The 23184-nt window shown below is 35.5% G+C and overlaps 1 protein-coding gene across 3 annotated transcripts in view; it reads right to left on the minus strand.

Moving 5' to 3' along the window:
• The window catches only part of LOC124406946 (protein expanded-like), a 129757-nt gene that overhangs the window by 88280 nt on the left and 18293 nt on the right, over positions 1-23184 (minus strand). For 2 of the 3 annotated variants that reach the window (XM_046882674.1, XM_046882673.1), the window contains exon 2: positions 158-211. The exons of the other annotated variant lie outside the window; for it this stretch is intronic. The gene's annotated coding sequence lies outside the window, so the exon portion shown is untranslated. The remainder of the gene's footprint in view (positions 1-157; positions 212-23184) is intronic. 3 annotated transcript variants of the gene reach the window in all.

The following is a 23184-nucleotide window of genomic DNA, read 5'->3' on the forward strand; positions in this document are numbered from 1 at the left end:
GTACATCAACCCTACTCGAATCAAATTTAATTCTACAGCTTCCATTATACGCCTGAGAGATCATCATCAGCATCATTGACATTTCCTATCTCTTCCTTTCTCAATATATGGCTTCAACCTTTTACCGATTATCTAAAAACTAATCTTACGTTCTCACCTATATACCCCTGTCCACTGGGTCACCCTCGTCCCGATATCACGGTTGGTAAGCCTGGAAATAATCAAAGAAAAAAACGTGTGAGATAAGGAGAATATTGGAAAATAAAGGCAAAATATATCGCCAAAAGTGTCAATAATGTCCATGTGAAGACCGGAAGTGAAGATGCTTTGAAAAGCTTTATTGGTACATTAATTATCTTGGCAGTGGGAATAAACTTGACCTTCGACAACAGATCAATCATGAAAGGAAAGCATTGATGACGTTGGAGATGGACTAAACTAAGGTCCAGTAATGCCAACTGATAAAAATAATGGTAAAAGCACTCCTCCCACGAATCCTCGAGTCCTCGTCCAGCAGTTTTTACAACCCTGCAGATGTTAATGGGCAGGATCAGATCTGAACGCGGCTTAAGACAAAGTAAGGTAAGGTTAAGGTAAGGGCATGGAAGGACGAGGAAAAATTAAGGTACGTCCCACTCGCTGCGCCCTAGCTCCGTTCCTTATATTACCAGGTTGCAGTGTGGAATGCAGTCGTCCTTCGAGTGATCCGAGGTGGTACGATGTTGCCGGCGTTGAGATTCAGCAGTCAGTCAGGATGCTGCCCGCATCCCTGGGATTCAATATTTCAACATAACAAGGAAGGCTGGTTTGGTCGCAATTTCCAACAAATTAGAGATAGCTTGACTTTAGGTTTTAGCTGGAGTAATTACCCGGAAGAAATTACCGCAGACAAGTGAATCGTTAGCAAAAGTTTCGGATATCTGTCTGAGAGGTGGTGATTAAAATTGTGAAAATATCGAATCGTGAAGTTAATCTTCAGACTAGACTCTTCGACATGAAGATGGCGTTTCTTTTCCTTGCTAAAACGAGACCCAAACGTTAATTGGTTTCGAACTAAAGTAAATGTCCTTCCTATAAGTATATGAGTTTAATATATGCCTGATTCCACGTAACACTGCCCATCCTTAGTAACGTATGGAAAACCCATTCCAATTCCTTCCCAAAATTTTTCAAAACAATCAGGAAGCATGGTCAAAAGATGAAACTGATTTCACGTTAACAATAAGTAAATAATGAAATATTCATTTTCGGAAAGCATGTAAGAACGGTTTCAGTCTGAAAATTTCGAAGAAAATATATAAAAACTCCTGGTTTTGCTAATACCTAATTTCTTGTTGCTTGCTACGTAGCATCATTTTTGAAGATAATTTAATCATCTTTAATACTGTATTCATACAGGGCCGTGCTCAGGATAATTTTTTTAAATTCCACGTAGATTTTTAAAAAAAATTATTGGGATTGTGAAAATTTTTATGCACCCCCCCTCCCCCCCCCCCCTCCCCAGATTGGCTAAAAATGTATTTGAAAAAAATTCTGTGTAAAATATGAGCTGTCTATTTTAATGGGAAGGGATGCCCACGAGGATGAGGTTTTTCCATTAGAATTACATGCGTTTTTATGATGCTCCCAGTTTCGATTTTTTACCATCAAGTTCCGGGCGCTAAGAAAAATCTGGAACTTGACACATCTCTTGAATAATACTCTATGTAAGTTTCTAAAAAGAACCGGAAGTTTCATTCTTACGTTTTAAAAAATTACATTTTATATCAGTAATCATTTACGAGGCATATCGCAATTTCTTTATGCTTGACGTATTTTTTGAATAGTATTTCAGTGATATTTACGGTTTTAAGTGTACCTACATAAAAAATAAAAATAATGTTCGATCGTCGGGGGTATATATGTATTATTTATATAAATAAATCTGGAAATTGACAACAAGAATAAGGAAATGAAACATCAATAATTTAAATAACTGTAAAAGAGAAAAGAAAAAATTATTTCCGAATTAATACAAAGAAATTTGCGGATTATCAACGAGTCAATTTTTATTTCAGAGGCTTACATAGGATATTATTCAAGATATGTGCCGAGTCCCAGATTTCATTAGTATTCAGAAAGTGATAATGAAAAATCGAAAGTGAGAACATCATGAAAAAGCATGTTATTTAAATAAGACAAAAGGAGTGCAAACTCGACTTTTCATTTTCTCGGCGATTACAATGACTTCCTTTTTTTCTCTGAAATTAGAGAAACGAGAAGTTAAACATCTCTAGATACAAAATTTCTAAATAAATGATCAGATCCTTTTCAATCCGTCAAAGATCATACATTATATCGTAACAAACATTAAAACCAAAACAGATTTTCTTCCACACAGAAACAAATTTAAATTATACATTTATCGTGTGTCTCAAAATATTCAGATGCAGTGAACATGTTCAAACTTCGACAAGTGGTTCTTTTTTTATTCCTTCAAGGCTTCCTCACAAACTTTATGGAATTTTCAATATTTTCCACTTGTTAACCTTCACCCTCTTCTCCTCTGAACTCGTCACGCGTGTGATGTATGCTTTGAAATTGGACCGCGTCGGGTAATTAAATTCCCATTAGGGTATCAACCAGTGATTCAAACTCGTCTCTGAAATATGCTCAAGACTGAGAACTGAGGCAATGGAATTCGCTTGATTCATACCCACAGATACGTTTAAAAAATACGGCAACGATTTTGTTGTATCGTTTTGTACCGGCCGATTCTCCAAAGAACATTTAATACTCCAGTTTCGAGTCTAAGACGTTAGAGACCCGTTAGAAAATCAAGGCAGAAGACTCATGCAACCATAATCGTAAACTGGCCGTCGCGTCACGTCGTCGAGAAAATGAAATATGAGAAACCGTCATCCGATGCACAAGACTTTTAATATTTATGAGGTCATATTTGAAGACCAACAGTCGAGTTTCCTATAAGGAATTATTAGGACCGACGACGACTGGGTTCTTGATGCAGAATCGTGTAAAATTCAAGATCTGTAGGACGTCGTGTCTCATATTAGTTATTACGTAGTCAGACGAAAAGCGGTTGTCACTAGGAATACCGTCAACCGCTATTTGAATTTGGAATAGACACTAATCTCTAAGCGTTCGAAAGAGATGACTTCATCAGATAAACCCTCAACGTTTTCTGACATTTCATTCCACGTGAATACATTAATAGCATAGTCAAAGGAAGAAAATTATTTCGTTAAAGCATAGATCCGATCGATAAGAATCCTTCAACCTCGTTTTTGCAGTTATCCTTGATCAGCGATTCGACAAATTATTTTTGGTAATTTTTCATTATTCAGATCAGTTGTCTATAAAATTATCGTTTCTGAAATAGTAAACCTTATAAAGTGCTCTTTGCGCGATAATCATAATGTTTTCTGAATGATTAGCGTTTTACTTCAGTTTCGAACTATCACATGGTGAGATTAGGATCAAATTAAACCAGTTTTAGGGAATCAGATACCTTGGAGCTCATATTTCAGATACTTGCTTCGAGAAAGGCTCCGGAAGTCTCTTGACCGCTGGAAACGAATCTTCTTTTGGGGTCTTTGACGTACCAAATATAGCGTGAATGGCTGATATACCATAGATTACGGATTGTAATATGCAGCGAGTATAAAGAATTCTGGGATGACTGCTGTACCAAGGATACCTGATGAACAATCGATTTACACCCGCAGGATTATTGCATCGCTGTGTTAGATTGATTGAAAATGTTTTACGGAACAGGCTCATAACGATTAGCAAGCACTGAGTAATTGCGTTTGAAAGAAACTCGATATATCTACTATGTACAAGGAATCACTCGTGCATGAAATTATTTCAATCAATTTTTATCCCATATATGGAAAATGGTCAGGAGACTTGTGCAGAAAAAGGGCTAGAATGTGCATTGCCGTCTCATGCAAGAACGAAGCATCGAGTATGAAGGCTACTCATTGTGCACGTTTAATTACCGGTATTACCGAAGTATTACAACGGTGTTAATTAACTTTTCAAAAATTTATTGGAAAACCAAATCCACTTAAATCGTTGATTATCATCGTTCTTAAAAGCAAGGAAATTCTTTCTCAACAGTCACGCAATTTCAAAACGTTTCGAATCAATTATTATCTATTCTAACGATTCTCTTTTTGACTCGCTTGTTCATTATCGAACACAATCTGCATGATATTGATCATATTTCTATGAAATTGTGATGGTCATCATCGTTTGGTTAGAAATAAAAACTGTTGCTGCTGATTGTAAGAAAACTTCATGCGATTGTAGGAAAAAACTGTATAAACCTATTCAAGTCACGTTCCAAAATCATCCACCCCAACAAAATTGGACCTGGTTAATCCTTTAAGGGGCAGCGATACACATTTGTACCACCTTTTATCCTGCAGTTTTTTCATTATTGCCGTTCTATTTTCCAATACCTTTATACTTCTAAGTCGTTTCTAGTATCTTGAAGGTTCAAGCTAAAAGATACTTAAGGAAAAAAGTGGATGTTTGTTTATTTATAATTAATTATACATAATTCAAACGCAAAAAACTCGTTTTTTTTCAGAATAAATTCAGCTGTTCTCAAACGAAGTGTCGAAACGATTTGAAATTTTTTTCATATATTCTTCAGGTCTATTACTAACTTATAAGATTTTTTCAGATTTTTTAGCAGGCTCAAATTTTCAAAAAAAAATTATCGAATTTTCTAAAAATCCAATTTCCAAGAAAAAAGTTTATGTTATTATACGTCAGACATCAGAATCGTAATAAGCGACCCCAAAAACCCCTCTATACCAAATTTTGTGCAGATTGAACGAAAAACCACAAACTTAACCTAAAATAGTCACCATTTTGGGTCCGCCATCTTTAATTTTCTAATTCCGACGTCAGAATCGTAATCAGCGACCCCAAAAACCCTTAAACCACTTATGATTTTGAAAATTTGATCCATAGAAAAATGTGCCTCTCAAAGTGTTAACGTCACGTGTTGAACAACAGCTGCATAAGAAGTGTGAATGAATCTATTATTCCTGTTTCCATAATCGATATTCCAAACATCATCAAATACTGTTGAAAATCCCCTGTACAGAAGGTGAAAATTTTGTATAAACACGGCAGAACTGATTCAGCTAAGAATTGTAAAAATTTAAGTATCGCTATGCAGAAAAATGACACGCAGATCCCCGATTAACCAGAGAGTGAAGAAAAGTATTTCACATCTGGCGTTTCACGCAAGGTATAAGGTATAAGGTATAAGAGGTACGTATTCAAAGGGGATCTTGGATGCAACGCGAACTGCGTCCGCACAGAGCAGTATAACATCCCTCGTAAATAACGAATCTCGCGGTCTCCAGGACGTTAAGAGAGGGACATTCCATGGCGATATAATCATAACAGTCCTGGTAACAATCCGAACCATCTCCTGAGGCTGGAATGCGATGGAGCCCAGAGACGGACGGACGGACGGAGGAACAGACGTGTACCAACGGGGTTACCCCGATTCCCTGCCCCCCGCTTCGGTCTCCTACACACACACACATGCTTCTCCACGCATGCACCAGAGTGCACAACATTTTTTTGTCGAGGCTCATTATACGACCCGTAATTCAATCCTTACACAGAGCTTATATAAGTACGAGTGATGCGAAGGGGCAGTTGCTAGCTTCTTCGACAACAACTATGAAACATTTTCGTTCGTAACGAGGAATACGAGTAGTAAGGTAATAGGGTAACGAACGTGGGGTACTAATTATTTTTTCTAACTTTGATGAAACGAATTGATTTTATGGGTGAAAATTAGAAAGAAATTTAGAAAATACGCTATTTTTTAATCAATGACGTGCGCGTTTGGAAATATCGAACCATTTCTTCACTAGTGTTGAAATACTTTTTCACTAGTGGAAAAAAACTGTTTTTTTCCTGGAGAAATGGAACGAGAAATTATTAAACAAAGATTAATAAGATCATAATCACACGTAATATTTAAAAAAAATTCACATTCCAATGTTGTTTCGTTGAGTTGATATGCCATGTCAAAAAAGGTTTCAAAACTCACGACTCCCAGAGGATGGCTACTCGCTTTAAAGCTACTCGAAGACTTGGCGTACGGGAATGAAAATATTTTGAATGCACGCTAGTCTAAATATCACTATATATTCACAGCCACCTTTATATCGATATAAAAATTTGAACGGTTACAAGTAGTATCTGTAATGCCCAGATTTGAACCATCACCAACCACCACAAATACCAAATAGAATAATATATCAACAGCTGTATATTATCTTTATAACGCGAGTACCGTTGATCGGAGAGAATTCTATTTGAATCTTGTAATCTCCGTAATCGTTGCACCGCATGCTCAATACTCCGAGAGGAATCTTTCAAGAGAAAAACTTTCAGGCTAACTTTCAAGCTCTACTCAGATAAACTGGCAAATCATTATCATATAAGATGTACTTCGTGTTTACGTATGAAGAGCTGCGTCAACAGCTAGTCACGTTGATCTTTGAAGTTCTATTTGTAATGAAATCATCTTTACACATCGTTATAGTGCAGTCATCAACTAGGATCCGTCCGTTCACCGTTAAAGTACTATATATATACCATAAGATAACAGAATTTTTGATAACCATCGTGTGCTTGAAAGAGAAGCTGGAGGATTGCTGCGTTACTCAAGCACTGTCTAACGTTGAACTAATCTCTCAATATGAAAGAAGCTATAGAGAAGTCGAGAAGTAGAGACTTGCTAACTTACTCGTGACATCGATTTCGTGTTTCTCATCCTGATCCTGGACACGATTCACTGTATTTTGGGACTCAGGTCTCGCGTCAAGAAACGACAACACTTTTGAAGTACTGTATCAAGACATTTTTCACTGTGGTTTACAACTGTCACTTAACCAGGACATAATAAGCACACAAGCTTGTGACTACTGTATGTAAGCTTGGTGAGTATCAATTCGGCCCTGGCATCAATTAAGTGTTATTGTGATAAAACGAATGGCATTGCAGCACCGCAGCTAACTAAATACGTGTAGTTAAATAAATGATTCGACGTTTTGCATTGCTGTAATTTCATTTTCGTAATAATTCTCAATAATTTTGTAATTTATTGGTTCGATTTACTATGCGTATTCCTACTTATTTTCAGATAACCAATATGAAAATCTATAGGTAAACGATTTGCTAAAAAATTCTAATTTTATTTCACCATCTTCTCAAATTAATCAATTAAATCTTACTTCAAAATTAAACATCAAAATCCCAAAAGTATTAAAGAAGCCAAAGTTTAATCAAACAAGTCAGAAATCAATTAAAATTCAGAACTTGATACTATGATTTCTGATTTACCGCAAGACTATTGGACCCGTTCCCTACAGAATATATATTCTTGTAAGGTTCTACAGTATTTCAACATATATTCCTTTATCATCTTTCAAACAACCAGAGAACGTTATTGATGCATAAAAATTCTGTTCGTATGTATAGCTCAGGTTCAATAGAGTCGAGGTCCTTTGTAATTGGAATTAAGCCTGACTGCCTTGAACATCATTCTTTGAAGTTTACTGAACCGTTCTATAGGAAAAAAAGAATAATTCTTGCCATTAAGAAAGAAAGAAAATAAAGAAGAAAAAAAAAAGAGAAAGAGAAAAAGAAAAAGAATAAGTTACCATCATCGAAGGGGTTCTGTTTCTGAATAACTACGCACGTATGTATACACGCATCCGCACCCAAATACGTGCAATACTCACGCATCACGCCACGCTGCGAGTTAGGTACATCGTACATCGTACGCATGTAGTATAATAATCTGTGGCTGGCCGGTTAGGGTGGTCCCCTGATGAGATTATAATATGAATATAATGGCGAGCTACCGTGCTACGTCCTCTGCGGCAGGCATCAGGCCTTTTATTCTTATCCTTTTTTATTTCAAAAACCTTCCGAGGTCGACCATCAAGTTAGTTTTAGACGCTCTTCGGTTCTCGTACCAAACACAAAGACGAAAAAGATATCTGCCGCTACAAGAAACTCTGTACAAGAGTTTACCTGGCGTAGCTGTTGTTTCGTTTTTTTCTTTCAATGACCTTTTTTTTTTCTATCTCATTTGTCTCTTCAACGATCAAAATGTAATCACTGGTATACAATTCGAGGATGGAAAAAGACAGTCGAAACATCGTTTTTACATTATGGCAATGATTCAATTTTTACTGTGTGTGAAAAAAAACCATTTAAGAGATCGCTTCAAATTTTTTTAAATGTCAAAAATCGTCAAAAAATTAAATTAAAAAAATTGTATTTTCAGTATTTTGTTTGATTTTTAATTCACGTCGTTGTGTATTGTTATCGATTCTTTCTTACTAAATTAAAGAAAAACAATTTACGAAATTTTAATATGAATATTAAAAGGTCGCTCGAAAAGATCTAAAGAAATGCACCAAAAAATTGATAAAAAAAATTATGAGCGACCTTTCAAAATTCAAATTTTGAACTGAAACTTTCGGAAACTTTTTTTTTTCTTTTGTCTATAAAATTATACCGTAACGAGAAAAAAAATTGAAAAAAAAAAAATTTACTTTCGACGATTTCTGACTTTTTAAAAAATGTGGACCGACCTCTTAAAATTTTTTTTTCGAACCATCCTTCTGGAGTGGGCTCTCAAAACATCAAAAACTAACATTTTGTCACGCGAGACTCAAAAAAAAACAAAAAAATAGTCTGTTTTTTTGCGCCACCCTAGTATACATGTATGTATGTTGGTTGATCCCGTAACGATCGATAGCTGTGTTTCCTCTTTAATTGAAAAGTACAATTTGTAAGCAGACTGATACGCAGGTTCGGTATGTCAGACCGGCGGTATGTTCGTTCGCTTTGCGATACTGCGCTTATTACCGTTAATATAAACGATTTCCTACCAGCTGTGTGAGGTGGTTAATGAGACGTTCGATCGTTATCTCTGAACCAGGACGTGCATCATCAAAATAATCGATCCATGTTCACATTGATGCAATCCTGTACCAGAATTATAAGAGTCAGTCACTGCAACTTCCGTCCGATAAAGAAAAAAAATTGGATAATTGGATCCGAGGTATGGAGAAAAATGACTGTGCAATCGACCAAAGAAAATATTTAATCTTTCTAATATATCTGACCGAAAGAATATTCGAAAAACATTTTCATCACGCGTGTATAAGTTTGACGAAAAACTATCTGAAACAAAGTCTCCCGAGTTTGTTTAATTAAAAAATTAAAACTGTGTTTCACGAGACGTGTGTACTAATTAACGGTGAAAATATCTCATCACTTTCTCAGTATAATCGAAAAAAAATTTAGAGTACCGATTAAAAATCCGCAGCGGCAGCTAAAAAAAAAAAAAAAGTTACTATTATTTTTGATTTTGGTGCAAAATAAATGTCGCAATAGTCAGAAAATCAAACATTGACAACAATAATCATACAAAAATAGAGTAACCTCTACAAAATAATTTTTTCATTTCAACAATATTTGAACCATTATTCTAACGAGACGACGCCTCTATACCTATATGTCCCTAGAATTTTCTATCAACTAAAAAAAGCAAAAAAAAAAAAGCAAAAAAAATGCAATTTTCCTCGGTATAATGCGATGATTGATTTTACAATACGGCGGGAAATTCAATTGAAAGAGCGCGATCATCACTCCGCGCAGCGTGCAACGGAATGTGAGCGATAATGTGAATTTTCTCCTTCGTTACCAGCCGTCGTCGTTCCTCATCCATACTGAGCACATATATACCTCGTTTGCAAGCTATTCAACGGAAGTATCCGTGAACGTTCAGGGGAGTACATGACCCTCTCCCGAGTCGACGTTTTGTAGTTATGAGTGGTGGAGAATCGAGGAATTCCAACATGACTGTATACCTCCTCACTACCTACTCGGGAATCATTTACTGCACAGGCGTCAAGGCTGTGTCCAATTAGCATTAATTACCTTATAACAACTTTGGAAAAAAAAAAAAAAAAAAAAAAAAAAAAAAATTGCAACTGAACTGAGAAAACGTTTACCATATATATATATATATATATATAAACAGGTACGTATATGCACCTGCACCTGCACCATGGTCAGGACTGCACTCTACTCGCATTCTCAGCTTCATTCATCGTCCCAAACCCTGTATCGTGTAGGAACATTACAATTAATGTTATCAGCACACATGTGGATGGTCTCAGGTAGAAATTTCAAACTAATTGTAAGATAGGAAAGTGACACTTACAATTATTCGTGCCTTTATGCTTAAAGAAAAAGATAATGTCAATCACGCGATTATTGTGTTATATATATATATATATATATATATGGTGTGAAAGTACAGCAAGTTCAAGATTCAACGGGCTTGTTTTCACTGCGAAACCACTAATCAACGACGTTCCAACGGTTCTAACACTTATCAGATGCTGCACGTACTTTAATTAATAATCATGAAAAAAAAAAAAAAAAAAAAAAAAACATAGCTTAAAAGATTTTTTAACAAAAATATTAGAGATTGTATATATATATAAATTAATTCCATACTTCGTTAGATTATTTTTTTACCGATAAAATTGTACTCTGACTATTTTATTTGTAAAAAAACAAAAAAAAAAATCAAAAAAAAATCAAAACAGACGTCGCAGTGGCGAAAAAACTGTTTTTACTCCCCACATGGAATTGGAATGAAAGAAGGAATGAAAATACCTGTAAGTACTCTCTTGATCTGTCACTAACTACAGATCCAAGGTATAACACACACGTGGTCATGTCATGGCGCCGCCGCCGGCATCGTGACGTCGTAGGCGCCAGACGACGGCGTAGCTTCGATCACGAATGCGCAAAATGACCCGTTCAAACGGTTCAAAATTCTTTCCAGATTATGATCTTGTTTCGTCCATGTTTATAAATATATCTAAAGATAACCCCGAGTTTGAGTGACCGGTGATACATGAAGAAGGAAGGAAAGAAGGAAAACCAAAAAAGGCGGGAGAAAAACAACGACATAAATGAAAAGTTAATGGCGCTGGCAGTGAAACGGTTGGTTGCGCCACATGGTGACTTGGTCCGCTTCATTATGATGCTTGATTAAGCTCCATTTATCCGCCTAAGGTTGTACTATCGCCCATTCTCATCTAATTTAACTCCAACTATATCTATATACACACTTAAACTTGGACCGTACTTAAGCCATCCTAACCTGAGAACACACAGGTATGGATCTACAAGTCCATGATCCCGGTAAGTAACGATGTCCAGGAAACGAATCCGAGAAGCTGCAGAGACTGGACTTTGGGATCACGGTCAAAGACCGAATCGTTACAAGCCTTGAATGCAATGCTTAAATACGATACGATACGATACGATACAGTATTGAGATATTGTGTATGTGTACGTATGTAGTCATATACAAAGAAAAAAATTGTGAAAGATATGAGAGGTATGTTTATAATATTACATAAAAAGGAATACATGATGCACTTACACTGAAGAAGTTGGATCATAAGGAGGAACAGGTTAAAAATAACCCAAATGGGAAGAGAAATGACGTGGCGTAAAAAGTGAATAAAATCGAACGGACATGAATGGTGGTGCACATCCATCGAGGTGAGCTTTCTCCAATTTATCGAGTTCGTTCACCTTGGATACTGTGTATGTACGTAGCCAGTACGAAATTCGAGGATGTGGCATGGTCATTGTGATAACTGGTTGTGGATCGAACGCTTCTTCTTCGCCACACGACGATCGTAGTACTTTTCGAAAGAATTTTGTTTTTCATCAAACACAATTGGAAAATTTGGATTATGTATTTTTAGCTGGATAACAAATCCAGACAGGAATGATAAACAACGGAATTGCATTTTACAATTAACAGACTGAGATTCGAATCTAAAAAAACTTGATGACCTTCGTTATTCAAATCGTTCGATCCTTCCAAACCAATTCCAAACCAAAGCCAGTATTTTGACTAGTGATAGATACGTTATCACAAAGTTGATTACGGCTGCACACCATCGCATAAAACGTGTGAATTTTAATCAAGGAAATTCTTATAGCTAATAGATACTGCATCGAGATTATGATCCTATTCCACATGGTCTGAAATCCTGATCGAAATCTCGAATTATTGCTAATACCGAATCGCCATAATACATTTTTTACCAGCTACCTTAGAGTACAAAACGGTGAATTTACGGCTCAATATTGCATTGATTTATTTATACATCGTTACAATTTCTCTCGATCAAGTCTGATCGATCGAAGCTACAAGTGTTTTTCACAAAGTAAATGACACCGACTGTAGATTCATTCCAATTAAGCGGTAGAATTTCGTTTTTCCATTCATCGAATGATACTCGCGGTGTGCAAACGAATAAATTTTTAATCACCTAAATGAAATTGATCTCGACGAGAAAGGTGTTACAACACTATAGATGCTACGCTTCCAGTTGATGTGTGGCTTATCTATATATATATATATATATATATATACCAATAATGCGTACAAACACACATTTTTATCCAACCAGCTTGCTTATCGAGAGTGCGTGTAATCGGAATAACGTGACGCATGCGTGGCGTAAGAAGGTGACAGGATGACAGGCAGCACCACCTTCCGCGTGTCACTGTCACTCCCATCCGACGAATGGATTGCTCCTAAACATTGGCTTTATAAATTACCTGACCATATTTTTTTAATCCTTAGCTTGAGTAAAATGACGCGGATCCAATATATGGTACATTCCAATTTTCTCGTGCTAGCGTAATACTTAGTCATAAGTGTTAAGGAAGCTGACTTACAGGTAAGTGTGACAACTGAAACGTAGGCACTTCTAACAAGTTAGTTCCTTTCAATTCTTTTAACTGGACTACATGAGATGGAATTAAGACAGTGCAAGACAATGCATCCGTTTTACAATAATGTCTCACTGTACACGATATGTAGTAAATAAATGACACGTAAACAATAAAATAATAATAACTCTGGTTCAGGAATTTATTGTCCTTTCAGACGAAATATTTCGGCATAGAAACAAGGAGCAATGTGATCACAGTTGACTTTCCGAAATCAAACTGAAGCTGATTATTTCGTTAAAAATACTCCAAATGTCGCTAAAATGAGATTTCGGTGTTCTTCGTAATCGAAAACCAGATCAGCTGCTATTTCGTCACTTCACTATCAAATCTCATGGAATTGGGCTCAAAATGTGTGTTTTATCACCGCATCCCCGCGTTTTCGAGGTATACAACGTGTCTTTATAAGCACCTTAAGAATAAAAGGTAATGGCATGTACCAAGAGTACTAGAATAAAGCATAAGTACCAAACTAAACTATACCGTTGCGCCATAATACAGAAAGCACAAAAGATGTGTTGAAGAAATTGATGTAGAGGAGGGCATGAGGAGAAGTACCGTCTTCCGTACATGCGAGGCAAGGTCATAAGGTCCAGGAATCCCATGTGTAAAGGATTGGATAGCGATTCAAAGAAAACGTTACGATGCTAAGTGGCAGGATACATCCGACATCGATCGTTGTGTCGGGAAAAAACACTTCAAGCACTTCATCAGCCGTAACTCGTATACCGAAATGCAAATGTGTACGATCGTCACAGAGTATTTCCGTAGCCTCACACGCCGTATACCCCCATGGAAGAGAAGGTACGGTGGTAAGAACCGTATAGATATACAAGTAAGATCACCGGTCGCGGGTTACCTCTGCAGCATCTCATGACTGCAGGCTCGTGCTGAGCAATTCTTATTTTTGGCGCGTTGTTGTACGATTCAACCACACGAGAATCCTGCATGCAGCAAGCTCCAACGCCCCGAGGCTTAAGCTAAAAATAAGGACCCCGAGAGTGCAGGGTCTTCGATGAAAACGATATCCTGACCCTGCCGCAGGTAACGACGCAAAGGTGCGAAGCATTGCGACAACTTATCCATACATAGTGCACTTCGTTAGTCCGCTTCGTGAAGTTAACTGAAAAGAGTTATTTCCTTGACAAGCCTAGGCTAGGATCGATACTTGTTGACCTCCTTCCTTATTTCATTTCGATGACTTAATAGTGTAGCTGAAGATTCTTTGAAAAATTAACACATAAGATGTTGCTTCGTGTTCATTCGCGTTCGGTTCGCTAACATTCGCGCGAATAATCTTGTTGGAAATTTTCAGTTTTTTCAGTTCAAAATAATGGAAATAATTTATTCTGAAAACTTCGAATCCACGAATGCAGTTTTACCTACACGCCTACGAGTTGAACTAACAAAAAAAAAAATTGGGTAACCACATATTTTGAGAAGTCCATTTTTGAAAATAGCTATTTACGTGGCATGCCCGTAAACCGCTTGTTTTTTTGGCAAGGATAAAGATTTCAGGACGAGCTGAAGGCGAGCCGGAAGCGAGTACTGAAGTTATCCGAACCAAAAAACGGTTTACGGGCATGCCACATACAATATTTTTTATGGTATGGGCATTGAAAAGCAGAACGAAGAGTGAGGTTATGTCGCGATCTGTTCGACGAAGCTACTTTATTCGGCAGTTTGGGATGCGCACTTCGAACTGCGCGTCAAAACTGCGGAATAAAGACTTTATTCCGCAACTTTGTTCGCTGCCGTATAAAGCGTCACTTTACGGAACGAAAACTGCCACAAAAAGTGAACTTTTCAATGCCTATGCCGTAAAAAAAATATTTCTTTGTTTTTCTTATTACGTTGAAATTTTTTTGAGAAAAGAAGGACGTAAGATTGTTGTTCGTTCGATGCTGTCACTACACATTCAATATTGGCGTGCTCGATCCGAGTAACGAGTGAGTGGTCTCATTACTTCGAAAAGATATTACGAAAGGCATCGGCCTTATGTCCGTACGCGTACATATACATACAGCACAAAACATTGCTACCCTGCAACTGATTCGCAAGGAATTTCGCGTTCGTTATTACCTCGGATCATGCGATCGTTGTACTACATTGTAAGTAATGAACGTACCTACGTTTAATATAAACTACTTTGCAAGAGAAATGAAAAAGAAAAAAAAATAATTCATAACGTAAAAAGACTAAGAGAAAATTTCAAAAAAAATTCCTTTCATTTCGATTGAGCTTTGGCAAACGCGAAACAAAAATAATAATACAATATGGAAAAAGGCAACAGAGGAATCTGAAGAGTCAGTTAACACGTGGTTTTCAAGGAATTGAACCGTTTAATGTAAGCGCGGGCTTTTTAAATTCAACTGATTAATCGTAAAAGCGAGCAACTTCCAGAATTTCTGAATCTTCTCTTACATGTAATCTCTTACATGATTCGAATAGGAAAATTAAGTATTTAAAATAATTAGAAAAATATTAATCGTAAGCCTTTAAATCGTTTTATTCTATCACTAACTTTAAATAGTCGCAACAGTTACGTGAAAACATAGCAGAGTGACTGTAATAAGAATTGATAGTAACTCATATTCGATCGGTCGGTTTACAGCTACAAAACTAATTTTTATTTTATACCCAGAGTTATATTTTCCGGTAGTAAAAAAATGAAGATAGTCAATGAGTATAGGGTGACTGCAACTATTTAGGAATCGTATTTTGAAATTCTGAAGTACAACTAATACGAAAGGGAATAGCCTCCTCCCACGTGGGACTTAAGAAGCACACGATAACGACCAACTTTGCAATTAACGATAAATATTTAATTTCATAACCTAAATCCATGAAATATTTCAGATCAAAGAGACTCCCTGGATTAGTAAAGAAAGTTGAAAAGCGAGATGCATAATAAAGAGAGGGAGGAGTTCAGGGGTGCCGTGGAATGTTAGTAACTGTCGGAGAGAAAGTACTTGAGTACTTCTGCCTGCCTGCCTACCTACCTATATCCACGCTTCGTATAATATTCCAGCATGTAGCATAGATACATCGAAGTTCGGTATTGTACGCAAGGAGAGAAATACCAGCGACGAGAGATGAGAGAAAAATGTGTTACAGTGCAACATGCTGCTTCATTGTGTCATCTGTCAGGCTGCGTGAAGATAACGCGAGTCAGTGATGGCTACAAACGAGATTCGATACTCAGCCGATCAAACGTTCAAGAGTTCTACAACGTTTAGAGGCTTGGAGGTTGCAAATACTGAACAATTTCCGGCACAACTGAATGCGAAGTGAAATGCTTAAAAATCGTTTTGGTTTTTTCATACCGTCGTGTACTGATAAATGAACAAATCGAATTTTCTCAACACACTTACTTTTTGTCACTGGTTTGCAATTTGGCAGACAGTAGGTTTGCAATGAATTTTCATAATACTAGATACGTAACTGTTCAAATACAAAAGCCTCTATCGCGTATAAACTGAAAATTAATACTTCGATAAAGCCGAGGGGCTATTCACTTGTTGAAATCGCAAACCACGTTGGAAAGCAGTCGCTTTAAAATTGCTTGGAATCACTTAAAATCGGTTGAAATAGGTTGAAATCGGTTGAAATTGCATAAAATCGTAACAAATCGTACGAGATCCCTTGAAATCGCATGAAATCGCACGAGTATTCATTTGTTGAACTTGCCAATCACTTTGGAAAGCAATCACTTTAAAACGGCTTGGAATCACTTAAAATCGGTTGAAATCGCTTGAAATCGGTTGCAATTGCACAAAATCGCAACAAATCGCCCGAGATCCCTTGAAATCGCATGAAATCGCACGCGTATTCACTTGTTCAACTTACAAATCACTTTGGAAAGCAATCACTTTAGAATTGCTTGGAATCACTTAAAATCAGTTGAAATCGGTTGAAATTGCACAAAATCGCAACAAATCGTACGAGATCCTTAAAATCACATGAAATCGTACGCATATTTATTTGTTGAACTCGCAAATCACTTTGGACAAGCAGTCACTTGAAAACTGTTTGGAATCACTTAAAATCACTTAAAATTGCATGAAATCGTAGGAGATCCTTTGAAATCGGATAAACCTTTTTTAAATTTCAGCAGTTTTGTTCGGTAAAAAGATTGAAATCGCTTAGCCAAAGACTTGTTGAAACTGAAATAGTCACACAGCAACGACGAATAAAAGTCTACAAACGAAACCTATTTTGCTTCGATATAAGTTTATACATTTCGCTAGTAAAGCTACATATTATAATAAAAAAGTATAGAGGAATGCATTCGTACCAATATGGTGATTAACCATTATCTCAGCGCCGCCGTATACATATAGATAGTAGAAAGCTGAAGGTGCATTATAATCGGCACGTCAAAGAACGGCGATTCAGGCTGGCAGGTGTAATGAATGACTACAATTCATGCAGTTCTCCATTGAGAGGGAAATTAAGCGCAACTCGATACACAGGTAGGTGTACCTATACATATATATACACGTATTTACAACCCATAGATTGAATCCTATTGCAAATTGAATATTTGCTCTTTTTACTCCGCGCTAATTAACCTCGACGAAAATAGCAAGAATTTGTCAGGCTGTGTAAAGAATATGTAATTATTATACTGTGTATTAAGTGAACTCGTCGACAAGGCCTTTGTGAACATCTTTTTGTAGAATCTTTTCATCGTACAATGTCATTGATAAAAAAATGAATAACTTTTATTATTCGAGTTAAATAACTCAGCAGTTATTGATGAACGATAATTATTAATTTCTTTTTTTTTTTTCCTCATCTTTTAAGTGAATGAATTTCTATACCGAGAAAAATTTCATAAACAAGAGTTGTTTACGGAGTGTACGCAATTCATACTATAAAAAGAACGGAACACACAATCAATATCATTTAGTAACAAATAAAAGCACCTTCTATCGGCGTAATAATGATCAATGAAAACTGCAATGTCAGTTCAAAAATAGTGTCACTTACTACATTATTTATTTATGTATAGAAAATTCAACTGCAAAAGAAATACCAACTCGGTCTGTTGCACACTAAATATATGATAAAATTTTAACAATCAATTTATTCATGTATTTCTGTTTTTGCTCGTTCAGTTAAAACCGTGTTTCAGTTTAAAAAAAATATTTGCTTGATCTAAAATAGTTTTAAATTTACACTTCTGAAACAATTTTTCAGTTACCTACAAATATTCGAACTTGTTTAGGAAATTCTACCTTTTGTAGAATCCTCAAAAATTCTCCAAAATTTCGCGTTCTGTTCCGATAATTTCAAGATCCGTCCCATGACGGATAATAATGAAAAATTATGAATACACAAAAATCAATGTTTAACGTTTTGCAAAATATCAAAGAATTTCTCAAAAATTTTTCATACAATCAAAAGTACGTTTAACGTATAGATGATGAAATTATTCGTTTTAAGGAATTTTCCTGATTTTGTGAGAAGATATAATCCGATCACAAAAAATTACCGAATAGCTTAAAGAACTTTAAAAATAAGTCATTAATTTTATCGCAATGATGATTGTACCTTCAAACCGAAATTTTCGCGACGTAATATTTTCACTTTTGTCGTTAAAAATTTTTTTTCACCTACTGAAAAAAGTGGACCAATAATAGCACCGTCACCACGCCAGTCTTGAACCGACAGTAACAACAAACAACAATATTTTCGATACACATATCATACATGTATAATGTATATATATAGTATAGAAACTACTTACGGGTATCCTGAAAGATCATAAAGTCAGTCAACTACAAGGGTAGTCATATGTGAACGCCTCGAGGCGCAAGTAAATAAGTGAGTAGTAAGCACGTGAGTGAGTTATCTCAACGTCTATACGGTACTATAATACACTATTGATTGTAGGATGCGCGCCGCTTTAGGATGAAGGTAATGCGAGGTGATTGAATTTAAAATATTGCAGTTTGACGAGGACGCGGTATATAGAAATTAGTCGACTATGGCAGTGAAAACTAGTAAAAAGACAGTAGTTGCTCTCTACTTAGACGAACATCTACCTTGTTTTCTTATAATCATGGCGTCTCCGAGCACACGAGATTTATAACCTTCTTGTATAATGAGCCACAACGCAAATGATAATCACCATTCACAGTTTGCGATCATCAATTTTATGGGAACGCAATGCACGTACCGTCATTTCAAAATGAAGAATAAATACAAACGAGACCATCAATGGAAAATGAACCAAATTGAACCCTGACTATTTTTGATTTTGTTGAGACTTTTTTTAGGTAAATAATAATACTTAGGTGTGCTCAAAACCCGCCATTTATTCACTTTTTCAATTTTCTTATGGAATAACTTTCGATATACAAATCAAGTTTTTCAAACTTTGATATATTTGGAAATTTACAAAAAATTCTAGAGAATCTCATTTTTCGTTACAATTATTTCAAGACTGATTCCCATGATGATGGTACGACTTTCCGTTCATTTTTTTCAGCAGTGAACAAAAAGAATTTTAGTCGACAAGAATGAAAATTTTACGTTGCGAAAATTTCGATTTAAAAAAACGCAATTTACAATAGAATTAATGACTTATTCAATTGTTTCGAGTTTTTTCTTGTATTCACTTTTTACGGTAACGAAGACCCACGAATTTAAGGTAAACAGGATAGCAAATCCAAAATTTCAGACAAGAATTCAACTACAAAGATATAAAGCATTTTTTATATCAAAAATCAATTCACTCAAATTTTTTTCAACCAGCCAAATTCGCAAAGATTTCAATAACAGTTTAACACAATTCATCAAATATCGCTCCCAACTATTTATGCAAAACCTCTAAACTTCAAACAATTTACAGCTTTGAGAGATTTCATCATTTTTACTCGAAATTCAGGCTCATTAAGCCTGAGAATAAATTTATCTCTTTCCTGACATTTGAAAAGACTTTGAGAGTGTGTATACATAAAGAGTGATAGTATAACCTCTTTTCTGTTACTTTTCCTTTTTAACTCCAATTTTGTTTTTCGTCACTTTTACTTTTCTCACACTTTCTCTTTTCCTAGCACTCCTTGTATACATAGTACACATACCTGTTCACCGTGCACATATGTCATACAATTAATGACATGGATATCTAACATAAGTTTTATTCTATTAATCTGGGATGAAAGGAGAAAGTTTTTTTTTCTTTCATTTTCTTCGGATTAAGACAAAAAAACTTGGACAAACCCGTTTGAATTTTTACTTGAATGATTGAGAAAATGGCGAAATTTTTTGTTTTGATGTATAAAATATTACACTTTAATTTTCATACACAACGCAATTGCCTGGTTCATTGAGACACGAGAATAGTAAATACTGCAGGGAGAAGAATTTCTAGCTGTGTTTACTATACGGTACTTTACTATTTCCATTATTTACCATATACCGAAAATTACATTTTTACGGCATGGGCGTGGAAAAGTTCACTTTTCGTGGCAGTTTTCGTTCCGTAAAGTGACGCTTTATACGGCAGCGAACAAAGTTGCGGAATAAAGTCTTTATTCCGCAGTTTTGATGCGCAGTTCGAAGTGCGCATCCCAAACTGGCGAATAAAGTAGCTTCGTCGAACAGATCGCGACATAACCTCACTCTTCGTTTTGCTTTTCAATGCCCATACCGTAAAAAATATTGTATGTCGCATGCCCGTAAACCGTTTTTTGGCTCGGATAATTTCAGTACTCGCTTCCGGCTCGCCTTCAGCTCGTCCTGAAATCTTTATCCCTGCCAAAAAAACAGGCGGTTTACGGTCATGCCACATAAATAGCTATTCTGGATACAAAATGAAAACAAGTATTGCAGCTACAACAAGATAGTTCAGGATCTGCTATACTATTCCTCATTCTATTTGTTATTCTTTTTTTAATTTGAAGTTAGACTTAGGATTGACAACTGCATAAAATACAATCACGATAAATAGTGACTCGTTCTACATTTTATTATTATTATAATTATAAATATAAATATAAATATAAATAAACAATATTAAAATCCTTATTATAACAGTACTCCATTCCACTAAAGTTTCTAAATAACTATAATAAATCAAGTTCTTCTCACAATCAATGTATGTATGTACCTACCTACCCAATGCAGTAAGGCAAAGAACCTAAACCAGCTACCAAATCGATACCTAAAGTACAACGATCGACATTGCGATACTGTGGCCTTAATTACACCTTGAATAATGCCGGTGTGTAACACTTCTGCTACACCCAGTGTAGTGGAACCGATATGTTACGCGCGTACGCTTCTGGCTTACGAAAACGAAAATTCTATGCATACCGCGTAGCATATCAGACCAAGACCTGCAATATTCGTGCAGTCAACGCTTCTCATTTTATGTAACCTCGTGATTATATTATACGTATAGGATTGCAACAAGTTGTTTTCTTTTCAGTAAATAAGACTTGGATAATTCGTTGTTTTTTTTTTTTATCGTTTGTAGCATCGGACATGTTTGCTGACGTCACAGGTCACGAAAAGTTATGGTAAATCGATCGGGTGGAAAATCGTCAACTACAAAATGGCGGCAATGACGTTTGTGATTTGTATTTAAGATGGCGGCGGTGACGATTGCAATTTGTAAAAATCAATGTATCGTTAAGAAATTTTTATTTAATAAATAACGAATTGCTATGAATATACAAATCATATTTCGAATAATCCCCGACGTTGTGAATTCTGCAAATCATGTTAATTTTTTCATCTGATCCGTGACGTATATTGTATAAGAAACGCAAATTGAATTGTGAGATTAAAAATTTCTTTACTTCGCAAATTCTCTCAATTTAAAAATAAAATTGCGAAATCAGGTGAAAAAAATTTTTTTTTGAAAGTTTTAAATATTCATTAATATAAATATTCAGCGATATTAAAGATGCCAAATTTTTCGCGTATTCCTTTTGAAATACGTTTTGAAATGAGTATAAATTAGCTGATCGGTCACTTTAATTTTTAAACTTTCCATTCTGAATCTAGTTTCAAGTTGAATTATGATATAGCTAAGATCAAACAAAAACGATATTTCGTCAAGTTTTTTTAAAAAAATATGTTTTTACATTCAATTTTTCCGCACAACAACGCAGCGTCAAGTAGGTATGCAATGTGTTAGAAAAAAAAAATGAAAAAAAATGGAACATTCGTAATAGCAAAAAAAAAAAAAATGTTCAAACTGTGATTTCTTCAAGAAAACAAAGAAGTATGGAGACATTCTGTTAGTCGTGACGTTGTGATTTCAATTTCCAACATCACCTCCTCGAGCGAGCACTTATTTCCCAGCTCGTTTGCTAATTAAACGCTACCGAGTAATTAAAAAAATCAGTCACGTACGGAGGGATCTAACGCTTAAGGTTACCCCAATGGGTTGAGTTGGTAGATACAGAAACAAGGTGAGTGACTCATTATTGTCACAGTCAACTTAGTCAATCCGGCATTCAGGCATTTGTAAAGTTCCTTAAATATATATATATATATACAATGAATACGCGGCACGTTCGACGTAATATAGAAAAATACATACGTAGACGCATAAATATTGCTACACATATGGTTTGTACACACGTATATCCACAATTTTACATGCGGTGTTTAATATTTATTTTATTTTTTTTCATTTTTTTTTTTTATTATTAATTTTTTTTTTTCTTTATATTATAATTCATTCTTCTCGTCTTATGTCCATAAATAATATTCCGTACAACATGTATGTATGTACTTGACTTCATCCAGACCACTGTAGAGTGTTATAAAAGAATTTTGATGATTGTAAAATTTTTTGCATTAAAATTCATACTCGTGTTAAATTGGCTTCAGATTTTGTACAATTTATGAAAAAAAACTTTCAACACAATTCTATTACGAAAATATGTTTACGAATTAAAAAATGTCAGTTGTGCATTTGTTTACTTGTAGAAAAGCAAATTAATATCGATTGATAAGGTACCACGGATGGCCGTTATAGACGGCGTAGAACACTCAACGAGAATTTGGCGCCAAAAGTAATATGAAAAGCATATCAAGTCTGGTGAAGGATTAATCGGATCAACCGACTGTATTAAAATACATATAAATTCAATGCCTAATCGGTGTAAAAATATCATTACATAGCAAATGTTGCTTAAAATTAATAAATTGGAATTAACAATAAAACCGTCGTTATTATTATCAAAAGATTCATTTTATTTAATATACACAAAACGCAACATTTAAAATTTCTTGCTAAATAAAAAAAAAAAAAAAAAA

This window comes from Diprion similis, chromosome 6 (assembly GCF_021155765.1).
Source record: "Diprion similis isolate iyDipSimi1 chromosome 6, iyDipSimi1.1, whole genome shotgun sequence".
NCBI lineage: Eukaryota > Metazoa > Arthropoda > Insecta > Hymenoptera > Diprionidae > Diprion > Diprion similis.